This window comes from Enhydra lutris, unplaced genomic scaffold, assembly GCF_002288905.1.
Source record: "Enhydra lutris kenyoni isolate GAN:26980312 unplaced genomic scaffold, ASM228890v2 scaffoldscaffold68, whole genome shotgun sequence".
NCBI lineage: Eukaryota > Metazoa > Chordata > Mammalia > Carnivora > Mustelidae > Enhydra > Enhydra lutris.
This window is the reverse complement of record NW_019154152.1, coordinates 532,781-557,167: the sequence shown is the minus strand read 5'-3', so window position 1 is coordinate 557,167 and position 24,387 is coordinate 532,781. Positions and strand designations below refer to the sequence as shown.

Here is a 24,387-nt window from a genome sequence, read left to right as displayed (position 1 = left end):
AGTATAATTATGGAGATCCCCATAATGGATCCTCCAGGACTCTAACACAGAATAAAAGGTACCCTAAGTCCAGTAATCCTTTTAGTCTCTTTTTAACAAAACTTCGGCCTTCAGTCAATGTGGCTAATTGTCTCAGATTATCCAAAGCCACCGTGTGCCTTTTATGTGACTTCTGTGCAGTCTCAGGGGTGCACACCTCCTGTGAAGTACCTGGTTGCAAATCAGTGGGCCTGGTATGCAACAAGAAAAAGTACAGTACAGAGTCAACTTATAAACTGTTTCTATTTCAAAAATTTGTTTCTAAGTCAGTCAGCTGGTGCTCATTTCCCCAGGGAAAAACTATTCTCATCTGTGTTTAGGTCTGTAAGGCCAGACCACAAAAGCTACCAGTGAAATACAGTCCTGAGCCAGATTAACCCTGAGTTCTATTCTAATCTCTATAGAAGAGGCATTTGGCCCAAGAGACAGAGAAGGAATTTCCTTTCCTTTCCCAATGTAGAGAGCCAGGCCGAAGTGACACCAAGAAGAAGGGAAAGCCTGTCTTTGGGGCACCCCTTAGACACCCCAACTACACCATCCTGCCCTAACTCTCCGCTACCTCATTCTTATCCTAGCATTTGCTTCCCTCTGATAACATTCTAGGTACAAAACCACTGACCTATCTGCCACTGTTCCTTCCACTTTCCACTCTCAAATTAACCCTAACAGTCCCCTCAGGAGAGCTAGAGCTCACCCAGAGACACGAGGTGGAAAATAATCAGTCCACATTAGAGCACGCTGCAGTAGGAGCTCACCCCAACCCTTCCAGTGATGCTTGCTCTTTTAAAAAGCAAAATTCTAAACCAAAATGAATCTTTAGTAACATTTTCAGCACAGGTCAAAAAGAAAAAGAAAAGCTTCAAACTCTGTGAAAGGAAAATTATTCAGGGAGGTAAACTACCATTTCATGATGTCAGCTCTCCAAAGGGAGTTACTGTTCAAAGCTTTTCTCCTTCTAAACTCAAGGCTCAAAAAGAAAGAAGGGAAGAGAAAGGTTTTCCTCTTTCTTCTTTCACTTCCCTCCACCAACCCTATCACAACTTGTAAAATTAACATATTGGATGGACAAAAATGTTTAGTTCACAGTACCAGTGAGGTGATTTTTGATAAAGGGAACTGAGGGCCCTGCCATGGCAACAGCCACTGTTCATATATATATAGACCATTGGTAGGTACAAGCCTAACTCAGGTACTGCTTACACAACTACACATTCCTCCCTCAGAGCTGCCATAGTATTTAGAAACCAGCTGGCAATAGTAAGCCAGTGGCCTCTATCATGCAGCATAATAGAGCTTATTTTCCTTGTCTGAACTTGGTATTCATTTGCTCTCATCCTCCAGTAACTGCAATCTAATTTTGAAAAATAATGTACAAAGCCTAAATGAAGTTTTAAGGATAAGACTTAATTTTCTTAAAGCACAGTGACAATTGGCACAGACAGAAGTAATAAACAGAAGGCCATATAAGCCTGTGAATGGTATGTACACATTAATAGCTCATACTATCCCCATGGGAAATCTGAATAAATCCCATGACATTCCTTTTAACACACCAGGTCTTGATTGTGTCTTTGGGTTCTTGCTTTGACTGGACCTGACTCCTAGGGAATTTCCAGATCCACCCTATCCTCTCTATCCTGACAGCTATTAACTTAGTTAAGTTAGCCTTCCTTACCTCCAACCTTATGTGGACCAAACCTACCTAAACAACGTTAACACTGGCCTCTGTGGGACATTTCCGATGAAGACGACAGTCCTTGACCTCTGGGACACGAAACTGTTCAGGCCTCCCCTTGGTCCTATTTCTGTATCCTTTGCTCTCTATATCAGGGTCCTCCCTGTGATGGGGGTCCCCACAAGAAAGACCTCGGGGCCAATACGGATTTAGGCAGGAAGCATTTTCAAACATTACAAGATCCACAGTCAGAGTTTCAGCATTGTTAGTTCTTACTCATCTGACCTTGGCAGGACAGTAACAGTAGCTGATAACTGCTACTGTTTTATTCCCAACCCAGACATCACCATCTTTCCTCCCTCTTCTCGGGGACTTTCCCAATCAACATGCGTTCCAGCTCTTATAGTTGGTTGCTTCTACCCTTAACTCTTTTCTTATACAGATAATCTGCTACATATGTAATCCAGGCCATTCCTAGAACTAGGGCCACTTTTTGTTTTTAAGAGCATTACTGGAATATAATTCACATACCAGAAAATTCACCCATTTAAAGTACACTGGTCAACAGTTTTTAGTAATTCACAAGGTCGTGAAACGGTCATCAAGATCTAATTCCGGAACATTTTCATCAACCCCAAAAGGAATCCCACATCCCTCAGCAGGCCTTTCCCTTCCCTCCATCCTCTCCCAACCCTAGGGCCACTAAACCAACAATCTACTTTCTGTCTCTATCAACATGCCTGCTCAGGACATTTCATATAAATCCAATCATGTAATATCTGGTCTTTTTGTGTCTGGCCTCTTTTACTTATTAGCATATGTTTTCAACATCCATCCATGTCACAGCACATATCAGTACTTCACTTCTCATTCTTTTGCTGTGGTGCGTAGCCGTATGAACAGATCATTCCATATTTACCCGTCCACTGGATAATGGACATTGGAATTGTTTTTACATTTTGGCTATTATAAATGATGCTGCCATGAACATTCATGTACAATCTTTTGGGTGAACATATGTTTTCACTTTTCTCAGGTACATTTCTAGTACTGGAATTGCTGGGTCATACCGTTTACTTGAAGAACTGCCAAACTCTCTTCCGAAGTAGGTATGCCATTTTACATTCCCATCAGCAGTGTTTGAGGGGTCTAACTTCTTAGTATCTTCACCAATACTTGTCACAGAACATGTGTCTTTTTGATTCTAGTCATCCTAGTGAATGTACAGTAACATCTCCTTAAAATTTTTTTAAATAATTTTTTTGTAACCTCTACACCCAATGTGGGGCTCAAATTTATAACCCTGAAATCAAGATTCATATGCTCTATCAAATGAGCCACCCAGGTGCCCCTCCTTGCAGTTCTGACTGAAATTTCCGTAATGGGATGTTGAGTATCTTTTCACATACTTACTGGCCATTTGTGGACCTTCTTGGGAGAAATGTCTGTTCAAATCTTTGCCCCCTTTCAAATTGCACTGTCTTTTTACTGTTCAGTTTAAGAGTTCTTTATATATTCTAGATACTGGGACACCTGGATGGCTCAGTCAGTTAAGCGTCTGCCTTCAGCTCTGGTCATGATCCCAGGATTCTGAGATCGTATTCTGCATAGGGCTCCTTGCTCAGCGGGGAGTCTGCCTCTCCCTCTGCCTGCTGCTTCCCCTAATCACGCGTGTGTGTGCTCGCTCGCTCGCTCTCTCTCTCTCTCTCTCTCTGACAAATATAATCTTTTATATATATATATACACATATATATATATATGTATTAGATGTATATGTATATATATGTATTAGATGTATATGTATATATGTGTATGATGTACATGCATCATTTGCAAAATTTTTTCCCATAGCCCCACTACTTCAAAGTCTTCCCGCTATGAATTAGCACACAGTTCCTTAACCTCTACTCTGGGCCAAAGTCCTGTTACCCAACAACAATCTGCCTTAATTCCGACTTCTATATACCCAGATTTGTGGGTAATATCTGCCCTTGTGCTCCATCACCAACTACACTATCCTTTTACTTTGTGACGGTTCTGCTGTGCTGACTGCTGCCTAGAACAAAACTTCCATTATACCCACTCCACTAACACCCAACCGGACTACCACAAGTCTGAACTTTCCTCATTACACTGAACTTCCTCTGCCTGTACCATGCCCTAGCACAGTTCCCCTGTGCCAGTTTGTGGCATCACCCTACTTCATCAAATCCAATAAGATGCCATTGATTTTAAGACCAACATGATCTCATGTGCCAAGAAAGGAAGGGAAAAAAAAAAAAAAAAAAACCACCAAAGCAACTACAGCATGTCTTTGACTATGAGCCTCTCAATGTCAAAGATACTAGAATGTAGAGGAAAATGTTTTCTTAGAATTAATGAAATACAGTAGCTTTAGTCAACAATTCTGTAAGGCTGGTATTGTTGCTCTAGATGAGATCACTGACGCTTAGCGGTTACATGACCTGCCAAATGTCACAAAGTCAGTAGACTGGTAGAACACAGATCCAAATTCAGGTCTGACTCCAAAGCAATACTGCTTCCATTACACTTTCTTTAATCTGTCATATTAACATCAAAGCATACAACATGCACCAGTTTAAAAAATAAATTGTCACTCTTAAAGTAACTTATTTTTAAAATTATAAACTGCTATAGCCAAATAGAAAAAGCAATTAAAAGGTCTTTCATTCAAAATGAAAACACTCCATTTCTACATTAAGAATAAAGGCCTAAAAAAACACATATATACACATACATACACATTTTATATACACATATATAAAAGAATAAAGGTCTAAGGATGGTAATATAAGAAACATATACTCTTTGATCTAGCAATTTCACTTCTAGAAATGTATCCTACCAATACATCTGTACATAGAAGAAATGACAAGTGCGAGGTCATTTATTATTGAATTTTTTTTAATCTAAAAGACTGGAAACAACTTAAACGTCCTTCAGTAAATGCTTAAATTATGAAGCACTCATTCAATATGAATGCTGCTATTAAAGAAAAGAATGACTTCATGTACTAATAATATAGAAGAATCCGCAAGATATGTTGTTAAATAAACACAGTTTACCTATTTGCTTTACTGCACATAAAGTATCTCTGGAAGGTATCATTACCTATGGGAAGAATCCGACCTGGAAGTTGTGAGACAGAAGTGGGAGGGAAATTTTTTGTTGGTTTTGAAATCTTAAACATGTGAATCAAGGGGAAATACCCAGATGGATTAAACACAAACTCTTTAGTAATAAAAGCTGAGCATGGGAGTGTGAAGAAGCCTGGGATCTAGTCCCAGCTCTGCAACAACCAGGTAAGTGCCCCTGGAGGAGTCAACCTCCTTCTTGGCTCCTGGGGTAAATGAGGAATTTGCTCTGTCTCATCTTTTAAGACTCCAGCTTTCTAATTTCATTAGGACATATTTAGCTCCTATGTCAAACAGAATTTGTAGGTTCTATCAAGAATTCCTTTGTTTTGGGGCACCTGGGTGGCTCAGTGGGTTAAAGCCTCTGCCTTCAGCTCAGTTCATGATCCCAGGGTCCTAGGATCAAGCCCCACATCGGGCTCTCTGCTTGGCAGGGAGTCTGCTTCCCTTCCTCTCTCTCTGCCTGCCTTTCTGCCTATTTGTGATCTCTGTCTGTCAAATAAATAAATAAAAATCTTTAAAAAAAAAAAATTCCTTTGTTTTACATGTGTGGTATAACAGAAAGAATATCACGGTTTAAAATCAGAAAGGTTTCCTTACAGCTCTAGCTACCACTAGTTTCTAGCTATAGAATTTGCAGCAAATCATACCACTAAGTACTATTACCTGGGAAGCTGAGGTTCTAGCTATCTTCACAATTCTGTTACAAGGAGTCAAATCAGACACCCAAAAATTTTCCGAGGTTTTTACACCACTATGTGAAATGTAAAATGTGTGTGTGTGTGTGTGTGTGTGTGTGTGTGGAAACAGAGAGAAAGAGAGAGAAAATGAATCCCCCTTCACGTATTATAAACGAAGTATAAGAAAAAACATGGGTTTTGGAATCTGTCAGGCCTGGATATCTCACTTAATTGATATATAATCTTGGGAAAGTTACTTAAATAAATCTTAAATCTCAATTTCCTGACCTATCAGATGGCCACAGTGATTCTCATTTGAAAGGGCTATTGTGGAGATTAAATAACACCTTAAAAAAAAAAAAAAAAGATTAAATGACACTGTTAAGTACCCACTACACAGCTTAGCCCAAAACAGGCATTTAAAATTTGGTTCTCTTAAAAAAAAAATTTTGGTTCTCTTGGAGCACCTGGGTAGCTCAGTCAGTTAAGCGTCTGCCTTCAACTCAGGTCATTCTTCCAGCGTCCTGGGATTGAGCCTCGGATCCAGCTCCCTGCTCAGTGAGGAGTCGGCTTCTCCCTCTCCCTCTGCCACTCCCCCTGCTTGTACTCTCTCCCTCTCACTTGCTCTCAAATAAATAAAGAAAATATTTTTTAATCAATCAATAAGACCTGTTTTTCTTCCTTTCCAAACTTAGAAACAAAGGCTGCCCCATAAAGCAGGTAGCTGACCAACCTGCTTCCAGCTGTAACTTTTGCTCCCCAGGGCCTGGCTGGTTACTTCCCTTTTCATTTCCTTTCCCTACTATCCACTGCCACCTACAAATATCCTAAAACTTGTCTTCATTTCTTATCTCACAGAACGGAAAATGAATGGTCTGCTAGAGCAAAACTGGAAGTAAAGGGGGTTGGTAATTTTCACAGTCCATATTTTACTAAACTTTTAAAAAAAAATTCCACATGATGGGTGCCTGAGTGGCTCAGGTCATGATCCCAGGGTCCTAGAATCAAGCCCCGCATCAGGCTCCCGGCTCAGCTAGAAGCCTGCCTCTCCCTCTCCCTGCCACTCCTTCTGCTTGTGCCTGCTCTTGCTCTCCTTCTCTCTCTGCCAAATAGACAAATAAAATCTCAAAAAAAAAAAAAAAAAATTCCACATGAATCCTGCTTAGGGTCATTCACTGACCCACTCAATGTACAAACGCTAACCAAGCAACTATGATGTGTCAAGAGCAGAGGATGCGATCTCAGCTCTCATGGGGCTGGCAGTTTTGTGAAGGTTGACCATCAACATATAAATAAGCAAAACAGATATAGGAAAGGGTTATGTGAACTCTAAAGGAAAATGAAGGGGCCTGACAGCAGCAGGAACCAGCAAGGAGAATGTGATATTACATAAGAAGAGAGCCACAAAGGGCTTCACTGGCAATGTGACATTTCAGAATAAAATCCTAGATCGGTGGAAGGAGTCAGCCATGCTGTTACACAGGGGAAGATCACCGCAGGCAGAGAAAATTACGTTAAAGGTAGTAAGGTGAGAGAGTGGGTGACATGCCTGAGGAATAGCAAGGAGGCGAGTGTGCCTACAACAGAATGAATGACAGGGAAAACAGCACATGAGTTCAGAAAGTTAACAGAGGCAATCAAAGCCTTCTAGGCCATGGTTAAGGACTTGGATTTTATTCTAAATAAAATAAAAAGCACGGCAGAGTTTGATGGCTCTGATCTTATTCTATACTGGCTACTGCCTTCCTTTACCAGTCTTGCTATGCAGGGGACAGACGTCTTCTTTCTGATACTTCCTTTCACTGGGATTAGTCAAGAACCACCCCACAGCAGCAATCAAAGCAGGGTGTATGTACACTTTGCTTACGACCCCCTTTAAGATGTTGTGGCAAAAGATTTCTATTGATTCAAGGAGGAAAAAAAAAGTGAAAGCACTTCAAACATATTTAGGAAAATGTAGGTCAATTATACTTGAAAGTTCTTTCAGCAATATATTTTTAATGTGCTTTATCATTTCATAGAAATAAATAAATGAAGAATATTAACACTGTAATATGGATCTGAAGAGTATCCATGGTCTATTAAGTTCATTCATTCAACAAGTATGTGTTGAGTATTTACTGCATAGAGCTGGTACAGTCCAAAGTGAGAATAAAACTGATGTGCTCCTGGAGCTTGTGGAGCTTACAACTTAGTAGTGGAGACAACACATAGCAAACAGAATAAAGATGACAGTTTATTTTTTGAGAGAGAGAGAGGGAGGTGAGAGGCAGAGGGAGAGAGAGAATCCCAAGCAGGCCTGAACTTAGAATCCTGAGATCATGACCTGAAATCAAGAGTCGGACACTCAACCAACTGAGCCACCCGGGAGGCCCCAAGATGACAATTTTTGAAATAAGTACTACAAAACAAAACAGACTCATGTGGATAGCGAATGGATAGAAGAAGGGGCTTGTTTTTTAAAATTACATTACCAAATACTGTAGCCATGGGTCTACAGCATGACTGAACTTGGGGGGGGGGCCCTTACTGAACCTCTTATCCTAATAATAAGAACTAAATTTCTCACGGCTTTCATCTCAAGGTGGGAGGAGAATGCTCTCACCAGAGGTTCTCTCCAAACTACATGCCAGAAGGATGGGCCAGCACTTTTCAGAAAGTGGCTCTGTCTACTCTCACCAAAGACTACTCTTCTTCTGATTGTTTAACCTCATTTATCCACCCAGCAATTCTTTCTATGAAATCTCTCCTTCAAATCAGACTAGATCAGTAGATAAGTTTAAACTCCTTTAAGTGGAGATAAACATGGCTCATATCAAAAGGAAGCATATAAACAACCATCTTACAAAAATACCCAAATATGTAGATTTTAAAAGTCAAGAGCTAAAAGACATGTGTTCATAGAATTTAAGACTTTGCTCACACCATTTAAAGTCCCAAATTATAGCTTGTCTATATGCGCACAGCCTAATTTCACAGTACATATTGCCACATCAATTGCAAACCACACAAAGAGAAAACAAACATGTAACTAAATTTTGAATCACATTTCTATGTACATAGGTCAGATACTATTCTTCCCTTCAGTAAGAATACTTTTACAGTGATCATTAGCAAATTCAAGAAAAGGTTTTACTCACTGCTGTGGGTTGAACTGTGGCACCCGGAAAGATGCCTAACTCCTAACACCCTGGTAGTTGCGATGTGACCTTATTTGGAAATAGGGTCTTTGCAGGTACAATTAAGTTAAGGATCTCCAGATAGGTCATCCTGGACTTAAGTCAAATGGTTCTATCTTCATAAGAAAAAAGAGTAGAAGATTTGAGACACACAAACACAGACAACACCCAGAGAGGCAAGACCACATGAAGGCAAAGACCGATCAGAGCGATGGGTCCACAAGCCAAGGAAGACCAAGGGCTACCAACAATCACCAGAAGCTGGGAGAGAGGCATGGAAGGGGATTCTCCCTCAGAGCCTCCAGAAGAAATCAACTCTATCACTAACCTGACTTTAAGGTTTTGGCCCCCTTAACTGTGAGAGAATACATTTCTGTTGTTTAAAGCTACAACATTTGTGGTAATTTGTTATAGAAGACCTAGGAATCTAATACATTCACCTATAAAATTTGAACTCTCCCTTCTTGCAAATAATTTTTTGTATGTAGTTTATAGCCCAAGAAAAATGGAGGATAAAACAGATCTTTTTCTATTCACAAACTATTAGAACTCAAAAACTGAGCTGCCCTCACAGTACCAACATTACAATTTATTACAAAGAGATATACTTAGATCACGAAGTAAGTTTCTGTTGTTAGTCAAAAAAAAAAAACAAAAACTACACACACACAAAGTCACAGAAGGTAAATGGATTTTAATGGTTCGAAGTTTCTAAAGTTTGAGGAAAGTAGTCAAAAAGAAATTATCAAAATTACCAAAAAGAAATATATATAAATTCATATAATAATAAACTCTCAAGACTATAACAAATTAGTTGTATTATTTTTAGTTTAGTTTTTTAAGTATAAAATAACTATGTCCCCATTGTAGAAATTTTGGGAAATCATAAGAAAAAAAATTTTATACTCACCTTTAGAATCAAATTTAGTCCTCACAATTTCTCACCTTAATTGCTCAAATAAGGCCCATCATTACAGGCCTTTGTTTACAATCAAGTTTGTATGGCAGTTACACAACTATGAAATTGAGAGTTTACAATGGAAATTCTGATCTAATTTTAACATAAGCCTTATAATTGAAACACACAAATGGGAACTACAAGGAGAGGCTATTGTCATGGGGGTTTCCGACAAGGTGCTTTCCCTTGATCATTTTGGGTCCTAAACTGTTCTGGTCTCTAATCATAATTTACATATCAAGCAAGCCCTCAATTTTAGAAATAATATTTTTAAGGAAGAAAAAGCAATAGATAGAGATCAAAATACTAACAAATTTTATTCAAGAGTTTTTGAATAATCTCACCCATTTCACTTTCATTTTATTTTTCAAAAACAAGTAATCAAACAGATGGCACAAAAAGCAGGCAAAGAGGAACATCCAATAGCTACCACACAACAGTGGAGATTAAAACACTGATAATGAAAATTTTTGCCAAACCAAATCTCTCAAATGCAGGTTAAGCAGTGATGTTTTTGTTGAAAACAAAAATTTCACTACCTCTAGGGACATTTTTAAACGGTTCCGCCATTTAGATATGTTTACTCAAAATTACACAGCATCCCCACTCTTTCCATGTGGGCTGCAGACAATGACTTCCTTCCAAAGAATACAGTATGGAACATGGCAGGAAAAGAGGTAGGAGCCTTATAGTAGAGAAACCACACACAGCACCTCAGCCAGGTGACCGTGCTCAACATCAACAGTAAGAATCGTGCTGACAATGTACACCCTTGATGTGATGTGATGCGATGAGCATGGCACTTTACCTCTCAGTCTTTCTCCCAAAAACCTTTACCTCCAGTCTAGTCATAAGAAAAGCATCAAATCCTGATAGAGGGACATTCTACAAAATGCTTCATAAATTCTCCTCAAAACGGTCAGGGCCACCAAAAACAAAGTCAGCAAAGAGGAGCCTAAGGAAATGTGACAACTAAATGTAAAGTGGTATCCGGATGGAATCCCAGACCAGAAAACAGGTACTAGGTACCACAGAAACCTGAATAAAGTATGAACTTTAGCTAATAAAAAAAAGTGTCAATATTGGTTCATTAATTATAACAAGTGTACCATAAAATATCAGAGGTTAGTAACAGGGAAACTCGATGCTGGACATATGGAAACTTTGTTTTATTTTTTTATTTATTTTTGAGAGAGAGGACACAACAGCAAGCAAAAGCCAGAAGGCAGAGGCAGGGGGAGAAGCAAATCTCAGTCTCAGGATCCTGGTATCATGACCTGAGCAGGTGCTTAACCAACTGAGCCATCCCAGGCACCCCATGGGACTTTGTTTTTATCTTCTCAATTTTTCCATAAATTTAAAACTTTTCTTAAATAAAGTCTATTTTTAAAATGTACATGGCAGTCATTTCCAGAAAAATACTAATTATGATCCCAGATAAGACTTTTCTAATCACCCACATGTAAAAGCTTACTTAACTTATGGAAAACAACCAGAGCCACTCACTAAATGTTTCTTCTAGCACTCCGATTCCATCTGGATTTTTGCAAGACTGGTAATTCAAGTACTTGAGGGCAAGATAAAGGGCATCTAGGCCAACTCTACCTTTCAAACAAACATCTGATTTATTGTGAAGGGTGTGAAAACCCAGTCTCATAATCACAGAGCTATTTATAAATAAGACAGACAATTTTAAACCAATAAAATAACAAAAAAATAGTAATTCAGAAGAAGATGCTTCTAAAGCAGAGGCTTTGTGCAGGAAGTCTGGTCTATAGAAATATTTGTTGAATGAATGAATCACTATCCTGATAAATCCTATTTTGGACGTTCACTTCTTATAACACTACAGTGCCCAGGGATGAGACGGCATCTGTTCAGTTAGGTGCTCTTAAAAGAGAAGCAAAACCCTTGTTTCACAGCAGGACCCATGTACCTAGCAGGGGCCGGGGGCGGGGGATGTGTACCCCTCACCCAATCTCCCAAGACAAGTTTCCCTGTTGTGGTCACTGCAAAAGAGCCTGACTCAGCCCGGCCATGGAACAGGTAAGACAAAAGAAATAGTTCCTGAGGAAGGCAGACAGTGTACAGTAAAGATAACCCAAACACAGATACCTTATTGATTCTCTCAGTCCCCACTTCTGAGGCTGTTCAAATTTAACTACAAATCAGACTTGCAGAAAAATTGAGTTTTACACACTGAACTCCTCAGGGACACGTACATCAGGTACATGTTGAGTCACGTGTATTTGACTTGACAACAATACCTCTCCAGAATTTATATTCACCATGTACCAGGCACTAAGTACTTTACACACATTAGTTACTGAAACCTCATAACAAGTCCATGAAGGAGGTAAGCACTCTTGTTATTGTCTCCATCCTACAGGTGAGGAAAAGGAGACAGAAGATATTAAGTAACTTGCCCAAAACCACAGGCAATAAGCGGTAGAGACTGATTCCATGCAGTCTGGCTCGATTCTGTGCCCAAAACCACTACACTACACTTAGAGCTACCTTCAGAAAACAAAATAAATGTATCGCCTCTATTTTCTCTGTATTTATGGAGTTAAAGGTCCAGACCTCAAACCATCCCCATACATCTCAGTCGATCCTGACACTGATAATAAGCTGGCCAGTAGGCAAAGCGTTGCCTGGGATGTATGATGGGCGTTGCAATAAACACAGATACAAAACTACCCAGATTCCCTTCTGCCGTCTAAGAGCAGAGATAACTCCAAGTTTACCATACATAATGATTTCTCCTTCCCCTTTAAACTGTTATCAAACTCTCACACCCAATACTGAACTGATAAAAGGTCATGATGCTACCCAAGACTTACGGTAGAGAGATATGAATACCAGTTTTATTTTTTCAAGTACAAAATGATTGTCTAATGAAAACAACAGGAACTTGCAGGATAAAGAGAATCCAACATGACAAGATGAACCAACACTTAAGGTAAGATCTCTTACCTTAAGGCACTCACAATAAGGAAGCTGTCAGCGCAAATGAGGAAAAGAAAGAGCTTACTAGGGAAATATTGTAAAAATACTAAACAACTCAACTGTAATCACATTATATATTTACAACAAACTAACATTGTACAAATGTTTAAAGAATGAGGAATGATGGGGGCAGGGAGTCACAGTGTAAAAAGAATATAAAGATGAGTTAAGGTCTTCCTGCATAATTTGTTTATTTAGTTGTAGCACTGTCTACTCACTCCATCCCACAAAAAAGCCACATTCATTTGAGGTCATTTTACCTCTTGCTATTTCCTCTGCAGTGAGTCTGCAAAGTTGTGAGGCATGGTGGTAATCCTACTCATTGAACAGAAAGCAATTGAGTGAAACATAGAAGCAACCAAACCTCTAGCACCCTGTAAAACCACAAGAGAGCAAGATCTTTTTTTCCCATGTTCTAACACATTTTGTAAAGTCGTTTTCTTAAGCAGCAATATACCTAGAATGACTGCATGCTTGTCTAGAGTCACAAGCTGTCTACTTAAAGTCAGGTCATAGGACTCTAACACTGGAAATTAAGTCAAAAAATTTTAAATGGACTTCATCAAGCAACTCTCACTGACTTACTCATGTCACTAATTTCAATCTATAAACAAAGGTGAAGAAAAATTTTTTTCTGTAAAAACTCTGTAATACTTAGTCTCCAAAGTTAAACTTCAGGTTGGCCCAGAGATTTGCCTTAATCAATTTTTTGTTGCTTTCAGAAAAACTCATGTAAAAAACATTAGCTAAGAATAGCTGAAGATAAAAAGCAGAGAAAAGGAATTTTTCTGAAAGGCACTAAATATACTGTGCTTATATAAAGTAACATGGATTGACAAAAGTAAAAATATTAAATAATTTAAATCTTACTTCAAAATCTATTTTTCAAGACCCTATAAGCAGTTATGAAAAGAAACAGGATATAAAATATGGAAAAATGGTGAAAATACAAGTTAATCTTCATAGTAACAGAACGATAAAAGAGAAACTGAAAAGAACTAAAGGCAGGTAACTACTTATAAACCTCTGGGGAATGTCCATACCATCTCACCTCCTCTTCTGCTAGTATGACTAAATGGAAGCAAATTCCATACTGTCTCAATACACTTTCCGTCATGGAAAGGTGGTGGAATGGGGTAGGAAACTCTACAAGGATGGCAATGAAGTCCCTTATTCTTCACACTTACATTCTGAAGAATTATCAAAAAGTGCCAGAATCTCTCAAGTCCCCACATGGGGCAGGGATGGAACCTAAATCTGTTTCTTACTTCTACCATGTCTTGTGTTCTGTTAGTGCACATCTGCTCCATCACTCAGGCATAAGTGGGAGTAGGGAGAGTGGGGGTTGCTGTCAACTTCCTAAGACCACGTTAGCTCACCTTTGCCCACATCAGCCTGGTTGAAGGGATTCTTCTTAATGAGCAAAAATCTCAGAATTAAATTCTTCCCCATCCACCCACCCCCAACTTGTTTCTGGCCCAAAGTGTAGTCTCCAACTGAAACTCTGACTCATTCCTAACGTTCTGCCTTTCCTGTGTTTTCTTATCAATAACTCCTCCCTACTCCTATTTAAGTTCAACCATGTTTGGGGACAGCACAAATAGAATGCCTGAATAGCCCCAGGACCAATATGAAAGAAAAAACTAGGAAACAAAAGAACCTTGCTACACAAATACTATCAGGCCCAGAAGTGGTAAGAGCCAGTTCTGCCAAGCTTTCAAGGAGCAGGTAATTCCAGTATTACACAGATTCTTTCAGAGAACAAGAAAGGAGGGAACACTCCCCAACTCATGAGGCCAGTATAACCTAGGTATCAAAATCAGACAAGGACATTAGAAAAAATGAAAATTACAGGCCAACTTCACTAAAATAGAGATGCAAAAAAACCAAAAGCCCATAAATAAAACATTAGCAAACAAAATCCAAGAGTATATAAACAAAAATATACATTATGACCAATGTATTTCAGGAATCCAGGAATACAAGGATACATAGCCTTTTTTTTTTTAATTATAATTCACCATATGAGCAGATTAAAGGAAAAATAACATGATCATAAGAGATAACAGGAAAAGCATGAGAAAATGTCACATCTTAAAAATTCATAGCAAGTGGGACTAGAAGGGAACTAAAAACCTGCAGAAATAATTTTTTTAACAGTGAAACTCTAAAATCAAGAACAAAAAAGAATGTCCACCATTACCATGTTTATACAACATTAAATTTGAAAGTCCTAACCAACACACAGTAAGTAAAAGAGTTGAAAAATTATTTGATGATATATTTATTAATACAGAAAATCCTACAAAATATACATAATATTCTGGAAACAGAGTTCTACAAGGTGTTTGGATAACAAAATCTATAGAACTCCTGGACTTCCCTCCCAAAAAAGGCCATTTCTGCATATAAGCCATTATAAAACCTAAGTCAAACAGACGATACCATTTACAGTAGCAACAGCAAATATATGGTAACTAGGAGTAAATCTAATAAAATATATTCTAGACCTTTACGGAAAAGAAACTATAAAGCTTTAAATAAAGGCCAAAGACGTATGACCTGACATACATATGTTCATGGACTGAATTGTCAAAAAGGTCAATTTCCTTATTATGATACAATTTAAAATAAAAAAGTTGGGGTGCCTGGGTGCCTCAGTCGGCTGAACGTCTGACTCTTGGTTTGTGATCTCAGGGTCCTGGGATCCAGCCCCACACTGGGCTCTGCACTCAGCACGGAGTCTGCTTATCCCTCTCCTTCTCCCACTCTCTATCTCTAAAATAAATAAAAATAAAATTAAAAAGCTTTTGGACTTGTCACTGAACTCAACAGAACCAGAAAAACCTGATGGTTGTAAAATTTATGAACAGGAAAAATACCCAAGAAATTCTTTACAAGAGTAAGCTCCAAAAGAATTGTTTTGTTCAGTGCTGTTCTGCCAGAAGTTACACAGTTCCTATTACATGGTCCTGGCCACAAATATTTGTTCAATGATATTTTTATTGAATGAACACAGCAGTGAGGTTTATCCTAACCATTTACAAAATGAAGACAGAATGGAACTGACACAGGAATAGGCAAAAAGACTAATGGAACTGAATAGCTGGCAAAAAAAAATCCAAGTATATGAAATCCAACATATAAAGAAGAGCAGATCACGGGGGAAAGATGGACTAATCAATAAAAGGTGCTGGAACAATTGCTTATGTAGACAAGAAAAATGAAAATGGGCAGAGGGAATTATAAAGGACCTATAAATCTATAAACACAGCATGCACTATCTCTAGAACCTCTCTAGAAAAGTCTCACAGTCTTATTTTCTAAACATATTTAGATGTTATCCTAACTGAAAAAAAAACAGTGCGTTGCTTGGAATAGTAATGCTTAATGATATAAGTGCTTACTAAATATTATTCTTAGGTCTGAGCCCTCAAACTCATCTTGTCGTGAAGCCTTGCTTCCATCACTTCCTAGCTTTGTGACCTTAGAGAGGTTACTGATTTCTCTCAGCTTCATCTAACTCATCTACAAAATGACTTATACTAATACTTGACAACAGGGTAACCGCTGGAGTATTTTTTAGTCCTTTTAGCTTTTTTTTTAAATTTTAGAACGCCATTAAGTTTATAGATGAACTTTCAGAAATGACATAGTTAAGAGCTTGCAATTTCAAATCCAAGAATACAGTGTTCTTTTCTATTCCTTTAAGTCTTCTATATGAACCACAATAGCATTTTTAGGTTTTCTGATAAAAATGTTAACACATGTTTTTAGTGTATAAAAGAACTTTTTGTTTGCTGTCATACAAGAGACCATACATACAATGGTCTCTTCTTCCATTGTATCCTCTATTTGGTTTGTAAAATAATTTTTTGCATGAAATACTACTGTGCAATATGGAATGGAGTAGGGGTTGGAGAAAGAACAGCAACTGATCCCATTTTGAGGGAGGATGAAATTCAGAATCTCACCAGGCTTCTCTCAGTCTACTTCCTCAATTTAAGACTTTCTGTCTGGGAATATTAAAGAAAAGCATCCAGCGAAACATTAACATACAAGATCCTCTCCATCATAATTTGGTTTTCTTAAATAGCACTAAAAAAGACCTTATTACCTCATGGCATACAACCCAAAAATAGTAGCGAAGGCTTCGACAGAATATGTACAAATCTGTAAATCCCAGTGCATATGCCTGATGCTTTATTTATTTCTCACAAAAACAAGAAAGAGCAACAGCTTAAATCTACAAGTAACTATTAGGTTATATAGCTTCTAAAATGTTGCTGTTAGGGGCGCCTGGCTGGCTCAGTCACTGAGCGTCTGCCTCCAGCTCAGGTCATGATCCCAGGGTCCTGGAACTGAGCCCCCGCATTGGGCTCTCTGCTCAGCAGGGAGCCTGCTTCTCCCTCTGCCACTCGCCCTGCTTGTACGCACGCACGGGCTCTCTGTGTCACTGTGTCTCTCTCTGTCAAACAAATAAATAAAATCTTTTTCTAAAAATAAATAAAATAAAATGTTGCTGTCATTACATAATTTCTAGCATTTTGTATGCTGAATTCTGTGCCAGGAAATATATAGTTATTAACTATTTTACATGTTGCTTAATTCTCAATTATCAAGTTTCACTGATCCTGAAATTTGTTCAGCAATTTAGACCTCTGAAAGCTAAACAGTGGTGATAAATAAATAAATAAATAGATAGATAGAAAGAAATGGTAAAAGTTCTCCTAAACCTTTATTCCCGCTCACGTAACAAAATCAGAGCTCCAGTTCAATTTAGGATATAGTTTCCAGCAAGGGCAAAATGTCTGTTCTCTCCTGTGTTTAGAGCACACTGGCTGCCCCCAAAACTGCCCCTTCTGTACCCACAGCTGCCCTCACCTGAACTTCAGATTCCAACTGAGCCCTGAATTTCAGTTTGAGACCTTCTGCGCACTCAAACCCTTACATTGTTAGTATGTGACTTCAAACTTCTGTCTTGTTGCTCCATAAAAAGTAGGCAGTCATTATTGCTCTTGAATGTGGGGCTCTCTCCATCAGTCTTTGCTGTTCCTTCTCTTCACAGTCCTTGGCACAACAGTGCTCAATGGATGCTCTTGGCCAACAACCAGTCCTATCCACCTACAGAGACTAAATATTATACTACTATGGGATCCTGAGCATTTGAAAGGACGTTGTAACATGTGCCACCCAGACTTATGTTTAGTGTATAGCAGTGGAGCAATGAAAGCAAACTGCAAATATAAATCTCATTTTAAAAAAAGAAAGAAAAAGACCATCCCTCTGCTGGGGTGTTTGGGGGAGGGAGGGTAGGGACACAGAGAAATCAAGCAGTTGAAACTCATGTCCTATATTAAATAATTTACATGTTGAGCAGAGAAAACAAAATTGCAAATCTATTAAGAGTATGATTTGGCTTTTTTGTTCAGGTGTGGAAAACCAGGCATTCACTTGGCTTAAGAAAAAAAACTCAGATGAAGCATAAACAGAATAAACCAGTCAATACAGATTAAGTCAAAACAACAGTAGTTTTAAGATATAATATGCATGTATGAATTTCATTATACAAGCTGTTATAATAGTTAAAACACCACTAAGTGTACGCAAAGTGATATGTAAAAATAAAAATATCTGAACAAAGGGTGGTCAAACCTCAAAACAAGTGCTATAACCACCACCCAAAAATGCAAAATAGAGGAAGTTGTCTTCTTCAGAGTTTAAGAGTGAAAAAATTATCATTCTATCTAACTTTCATTCCACTGGGGAAGAGAGTCCCACGGAGGCAAACCAGTTTCATGCCCTTCCTATGTGCTTAAAAAATAAATACAACTTGCCATTACTAACATTTACAAGAGTCAAGCAGTATTATGTTCACATCAGAAGCATTTTTATCAATACTACCAAAATTGCCTTTTAATTTGCACTAACAAACAAAGGAAACTAAGTTTGCAGTAGCGCACGCACGCGCACACACACACACACACACACACTCTCTCTCTCTCTCTCTCTCTCTAAAAGAACCCAGAAGGCTATGAGGATTAAAATTTTACTCCGGGAAAATACTGATTATCTTATCAATTCTCAGTTGATTTCATTCTGAAGTCATCAGTGAAACTCCTACAGAACTGTGACAATACAAAGTCATGCAATAAAACCTAGACAACATAAATTCTCCCCTACTTAACAAATCTCTAAATGCTTTAGGGAAAAAGAAAATGTGCATTACATACTTTCAATGTCTTCCAACTAGCTCTTCATAGATTCATACATACTTCTTGCCCACAACCACAACTCATGAGAGTTGGGGGAAAAAAAAAAAAACAAAACACCTCAAGGCGAAAGCTTGACTTACTCCCCACCCACACTACAGGTAATGAAAATAAATGCCACTCCTTTAAAGTCACCATAAAATGAAGGGACTAAAACACAAGTCAAACATGAGAAAGCAAGTAAGGAAAAATACAAAGAAGCCAAACTATTAATCATAATCACCTTAAGTGGCTTTATTACAAAAGAAACTCAACAGGATTTCTTTTTAAATAAAATGTAACAATGCAGTGCTTATAAAACAACAAAAGAGTGAGAAAAAATGCATCAAATTTAGTCAACAGAGGAACGCAAGTATGAAAACATCAATATCAAACATGGTAAAATTTACTGGACAACAGCTATAGAGAGATTTTTAAATGCCAATACGCAACAAGGTAAATGGTATTATTTAGGCCAACAAAAAGTATCAACACAAAAACTATTAGAAGCACCGAAAGTTGGAAAAAAATATTATCTACAGCATGTAGTCAAAAGTGTAGGACACAAAGCACATAAGATTAATGAAGTTTCAATGGACCTAAACCAAATTTTATACGTAAAAGCACAGGCAGATGTGCCACAAAATGAATGAAGATTGGGCCCCAAGGTCCTTCGGTTATACAAATGACTTCTTTTCTCATTCTAAACAAATATTCATCTGTGTACACAATTCTGTATTCCCTCTTAAAGAGGGACACCAAAACTACACAAGCTTTGGGCCCCTCAACACTTGGATCTCTCCCTGCACCAAAGAAAAGACCTATACCTTCTCCAATGTCCAGAAATTCCAGATCCCTAGCCACAATGCTAAAAACAGAACAAAAAGGCAGAAATCAACCAAAACTTAAATTTCAACTATATTGTAAATAAACAATTCAAATGAGAAAAAATTTTAATTCACAAAATTAAAACGGGATTTCTACAAATACTAAATGACTAATGCAGTATTCAGAGGTGAAATCATAATTCTGAATGTGTTCATCAAAAGAGAAAAACAAAGTAATAAAATATAAGATTTTAGAAAACTATTAAACCCAAAAGAAAACAGAACATAATAATTAAGGATAAATACAAAGATCTATCAATTGATAGCACTGACAGTTTAAGAGCTGGCACTTTGGGACAAGGGTGGGGACCATTCTAGAAAATTTAAATGAGTAGCACTGGGCAGGAATGGCTTCATCATCTTAGACTCCCTGAAAAAGAGGCAGTATATTGGCATGTGGTAGCCCTCAAAAAAAAGTTCAGATAATATATATATTCAAAGGAAAGAGGCTGTACCAAAAATAAGATACTCTATGTACAGCCATATAATAAAACTGAGAAGCTTCACTATGGTAATATTTTTACACAAAATTTAAAAAAAAAAAAAAAAAGAAGGGGCGCCTGGGTGGCTCAGTGGGTTAAGCCGCTGCCTTTGGCTCGGGTCATGATCTCAGGGTCCTGGGATCGAGCCCCGCATCGGGCTCTCTGCTCAGCGGGGAGCCTGCTTCCTCCTCTCTCTCTCTGCCTGCCTCTCTGCCTGCTTGTGATCTCTCTCTGTCAAATAAATAAATAAAATCTTTAAAAAAAAAAGAAAGAAAAACACATAATTACACACAAAGATGTTACCTCAAGAAATAAAAAACTATATTAACAGAAGATAAAATGGACAACACTGTCTAAGTAAGAACTATGAACAAAATGAGTATCTGGAATAATGACAACAGTGGTTAAGTTCAGATTTTTTAAATGCAAAATTTAAAACTCCTTAAGAATGTGAAGATGAACACACCATCCCATTCATCCTACAAGACAAATATGACTTTGATCACAGGTTTTATGTATCCAGAAAATGGAAATAAAACAATACCCATACAATTTAATAAAATAAACCAGAAGCTTACCAAGTGAAACGACAGTATATAAAATTCCTCAGTGTACTAATACACTCTACTGAAGCGATGCATATGCTAGGTATTTCTTACCACTTCAACATCAAGGGATAAAACAAATAGGATCCTTTTCTACAGATGCAAAAGGAGCATCTGATAAAATTACATTGCTAATAATAACATTCAATAAAAACACTAATAGGATATGTTAAGTAAGAATACTTAACATAATGAAAAATTTATATTTCATATGATGTCAGGGGAGAAAAAAGCAGTAGCAAACAAGGACGTCTACTGCATTCATTTTGATCTTAACTATTTTGTTATTTTAAAAGTTTAAAAATTCTGGCCCAAGCAGTACAACCAGAGAAACAGGATGTAAATATGTAAAAGGGAAGAAATCTGTATGGAGACAGATGTTAATGGACTTACTATAGTGATCATTTCACAACATATGCAAATACTGTATCATTATGCTGTACCCTTGAAACTAACATAAAGTTATATCTCAATTATATCTCAACAAAAGTAAATAATAAATAGGAAGAAACAAAAACGCAAGAAAAAAATATTTACAATACACACAGCTGACAAAGGACTTGTATTCCAAATGTAGTAAGTCTACAACTCAGTAACACAAGCAACCCAATTTTTTAAAAAGGCAAAGGATTTGAACAGACACATAGCCAACTTGCACCTAAAAAGATGTTCGATGTCATCACTCAGAGAAAAGCAAATTAAAACTACAGTGAGATACCACTATACATCCATCAGATTAGCTAAAATACCAACTGCTGGCTAAAATACCAAGGACTCAAAATAAGTGGAACTCCCATACATCTTTGGTGGGAATAAAAAATGGTCCAACCATTTCACAAGAAACTGCCAAACTGTTTTCCAAAGTTAAACATATGACCTAATAATCCACAACATGGATTATAATCCAAGAGAAATGAAAATATGAATCCATACACCAATATATATATGAATGTTCAGTGCAGCTTTATTCATAGTTCCTAAAAACTGGTAACAACCCAAATGTTCCATCAACAAGGAAACAGGCACATAAAATGCAGTATATCATAATATAGAACACTACCAAGCAACAAATAGGAACAAACTACCAAAACAAGCAATATCATTTTTCGGGATGAATCCCCAAAAATCCCAAGGTACAAAGGAGTGCATGCTGTATAATTCTATAATATAAAGTCCAAAACAGGCGAAATTAAACTATAGTGATCAAGTCAATACAGAGGTTACCTCTGGAGATTATTAATTGGGAAAGGACACAAGGGACTTTCTTGGGGTGACAAAATATTCTGTATCTTGCTTGTGGTAATGGTTACATAGTTTTGACACACAGATTTGTCAAAACTCACTTAGTACACTGAATATGGTTGCATTTTATCATACATGGTTACAAGCAGAGAATGAGAAGGCAAGCAGGAGTGGAATGAATGGGTCTAGCAGGAAGCTTTTACTTTTTGTTTTACATACCTTTTATTACTTATATCTTTGCATACAATAAGGCAAAAAAATTATATTTTTAATGAAATTTTCACTAATATTTCACTTAGTTTAATTAAAAAAAAAATCACACATACATTATCACTGGAGCAAAACAGAAACCAAGACATAGATTCCCTATAAAAGATGTAACAATACAAGAAAATCTGATCATAGAAGAAGAGAAATGTTTTTGAGACATTGAGAGATGTTTTTCTAAGCTTTTAAGTGATTAAAAAAAAATCCTGATTTTAGTGTATTCTGTGTTTACCATATAACAGAGAAACTAACTAAAGTAAAAGACATACAGAGGTTTTTTTCTACCAATTAGCAAATTTATTTACAACTTTCTAATTATAAATGACCACTGCAGAAAACTTATAACCGTATAAAGAAGAAAATAACTCATTATTTGGGTCTCTTTCTTCCCATTGTTTGTTCTATTATTTTAAGGATGAAAAATCAGGACAAAACATACCACTTCATATTTTTTCTTTGTGGAAATTATAGTATAAGCAACTTCCTGTTTCATCATATAGATTTTTAAAATCATTTTTCTTAGGCTACATTGATCTGCTTTACATCCACTAGAAGAACGAACTATATTTTAACCATTGGCCTATTTAGGACAATTATAGCATGTCACTATTATAAATCATGTCATAATAAATCTTTGTAAAATGTTCTTTATGGTTCTTACTCATTTCCTTAGTAAAAATCCCTGGAGGTATACTTATCAAGTCAAAGAAGAAGGCTAGGTAGGCTATTGATAAAGTACAAACTCTACTCCAGACGGCTAGACCAACTGTACTCCCTTAAGAGTGCATTCAGCAGCACTGACGTTTTAAAGTTGTTTTTCCCCATTATAGGATATATTTTAAGTGCAGTGAAGAAAACCCAGACACAGAAAAGAAAAACACCAAAAATAATTAAAATCATCCAGGAATGTTTACTCTTGAGTCCTTTTTTCCATATGCATACATAATTAAACTTGTGTGTTGTACTGTATATGCTTTTATAATCTACTCTCCTCCCCTATTTAATGAGCATTTCTTCCTTACCAAAGTGTCTCAAAATTCATTTTAATAACATGGGCCATTATTTAATCCATCTTGACTACTGATCACAAAGACCATTTCTAAAACTTTAGCATTAAGTCACATTGTCATAAGTTTTGTATATAAATCTTTGGACCATATAGTGGTTTTATATCAGTAATTATATCAGGAAAAATTCCTTGAAAAATAACTACTAGGTCAAAGTTTATGATATTGAATGCTTAATTCAGCTTTTGGATTTATTAACTTCAGGAATAGTGTAAGAGAGTATCTGCATCCCCATACCTTTACCTAAAATAGGTAACCTTTTACTGACCTTTGTCACTTGATCATTTAAAAATGGCTTATTTTATTTAGACCTTTTTGCTACTCAGTAAGAGGTAATTTAAAACATTCACAGTATTTTGTTTTTTAACTGCTCAACCTATTGATATTTTTAAGATATTAGAACTGCTGTATCAGCAAATTTTTAAAAATACATTCAATTCTGATATGCCTGTAATGTAACCTAAGAAATTACCAACTTGGGTAAAAATTTTCTGCAAAGCATTTATGTATCTAGATTATTATCTAGATTATTTTGCCTATTTCTAGCTGAGACTCCCACCAAGCTTTCCCTTATTTCTAAAATGTCTCCTTCATCCAAAATCACACTACATATATATAAATATATGTCTTTTCTACCCTTCTAGGAGAAAAAAAAAGTATCACTATCCTCCTCAACTTCTGATGCTTCAGTATGTGCTCTAGAGTCAATCTTCTACTTTCTCAAAGGTCCCTGCTATCAACAGCCCTTTCTCTGGTGTATTTTCCTATGATACTAGCTCTTCCTCTTTGGCATATAAATAAGAATTTTTTTATTTTTAATTTTAAAACACATGCACCCCAGGTTTTTACCTTTCTTTTTTTTTTTTTTTTTTTTTTTTTTTTTTTTTTTT

At 37.0% G+C, this 24,387-nt stretch overlaps 1 protein-coding gene across 2 annotated transcripts in view; it reads right to left on the bottom strand.

Annotated features, from left to right (window-relative positions):
- Positions 1–24,387, bottom strand: part of LOC111159398 (RAS related 2) — a 70,702-nt gene that overhangs the window by 21,743 nt on the left and 24,572 nt on the right. The window contains exon 1 of one of the 2 annotated variants that reach the window (XM_022521821.1): positions 9,640–9,692. The exons of the other annotated variant lie outside the window; for it this stretch is intronic. The gene's annotated coding sequence lies outside the window, so the exon portion shown is untranslated. Of the gene's footprint in view, positions 1–9,639; positions 9,693–24,387 lie in introns of those variants that run through there. 2 annotated transcript variants of the gene reach the window in all.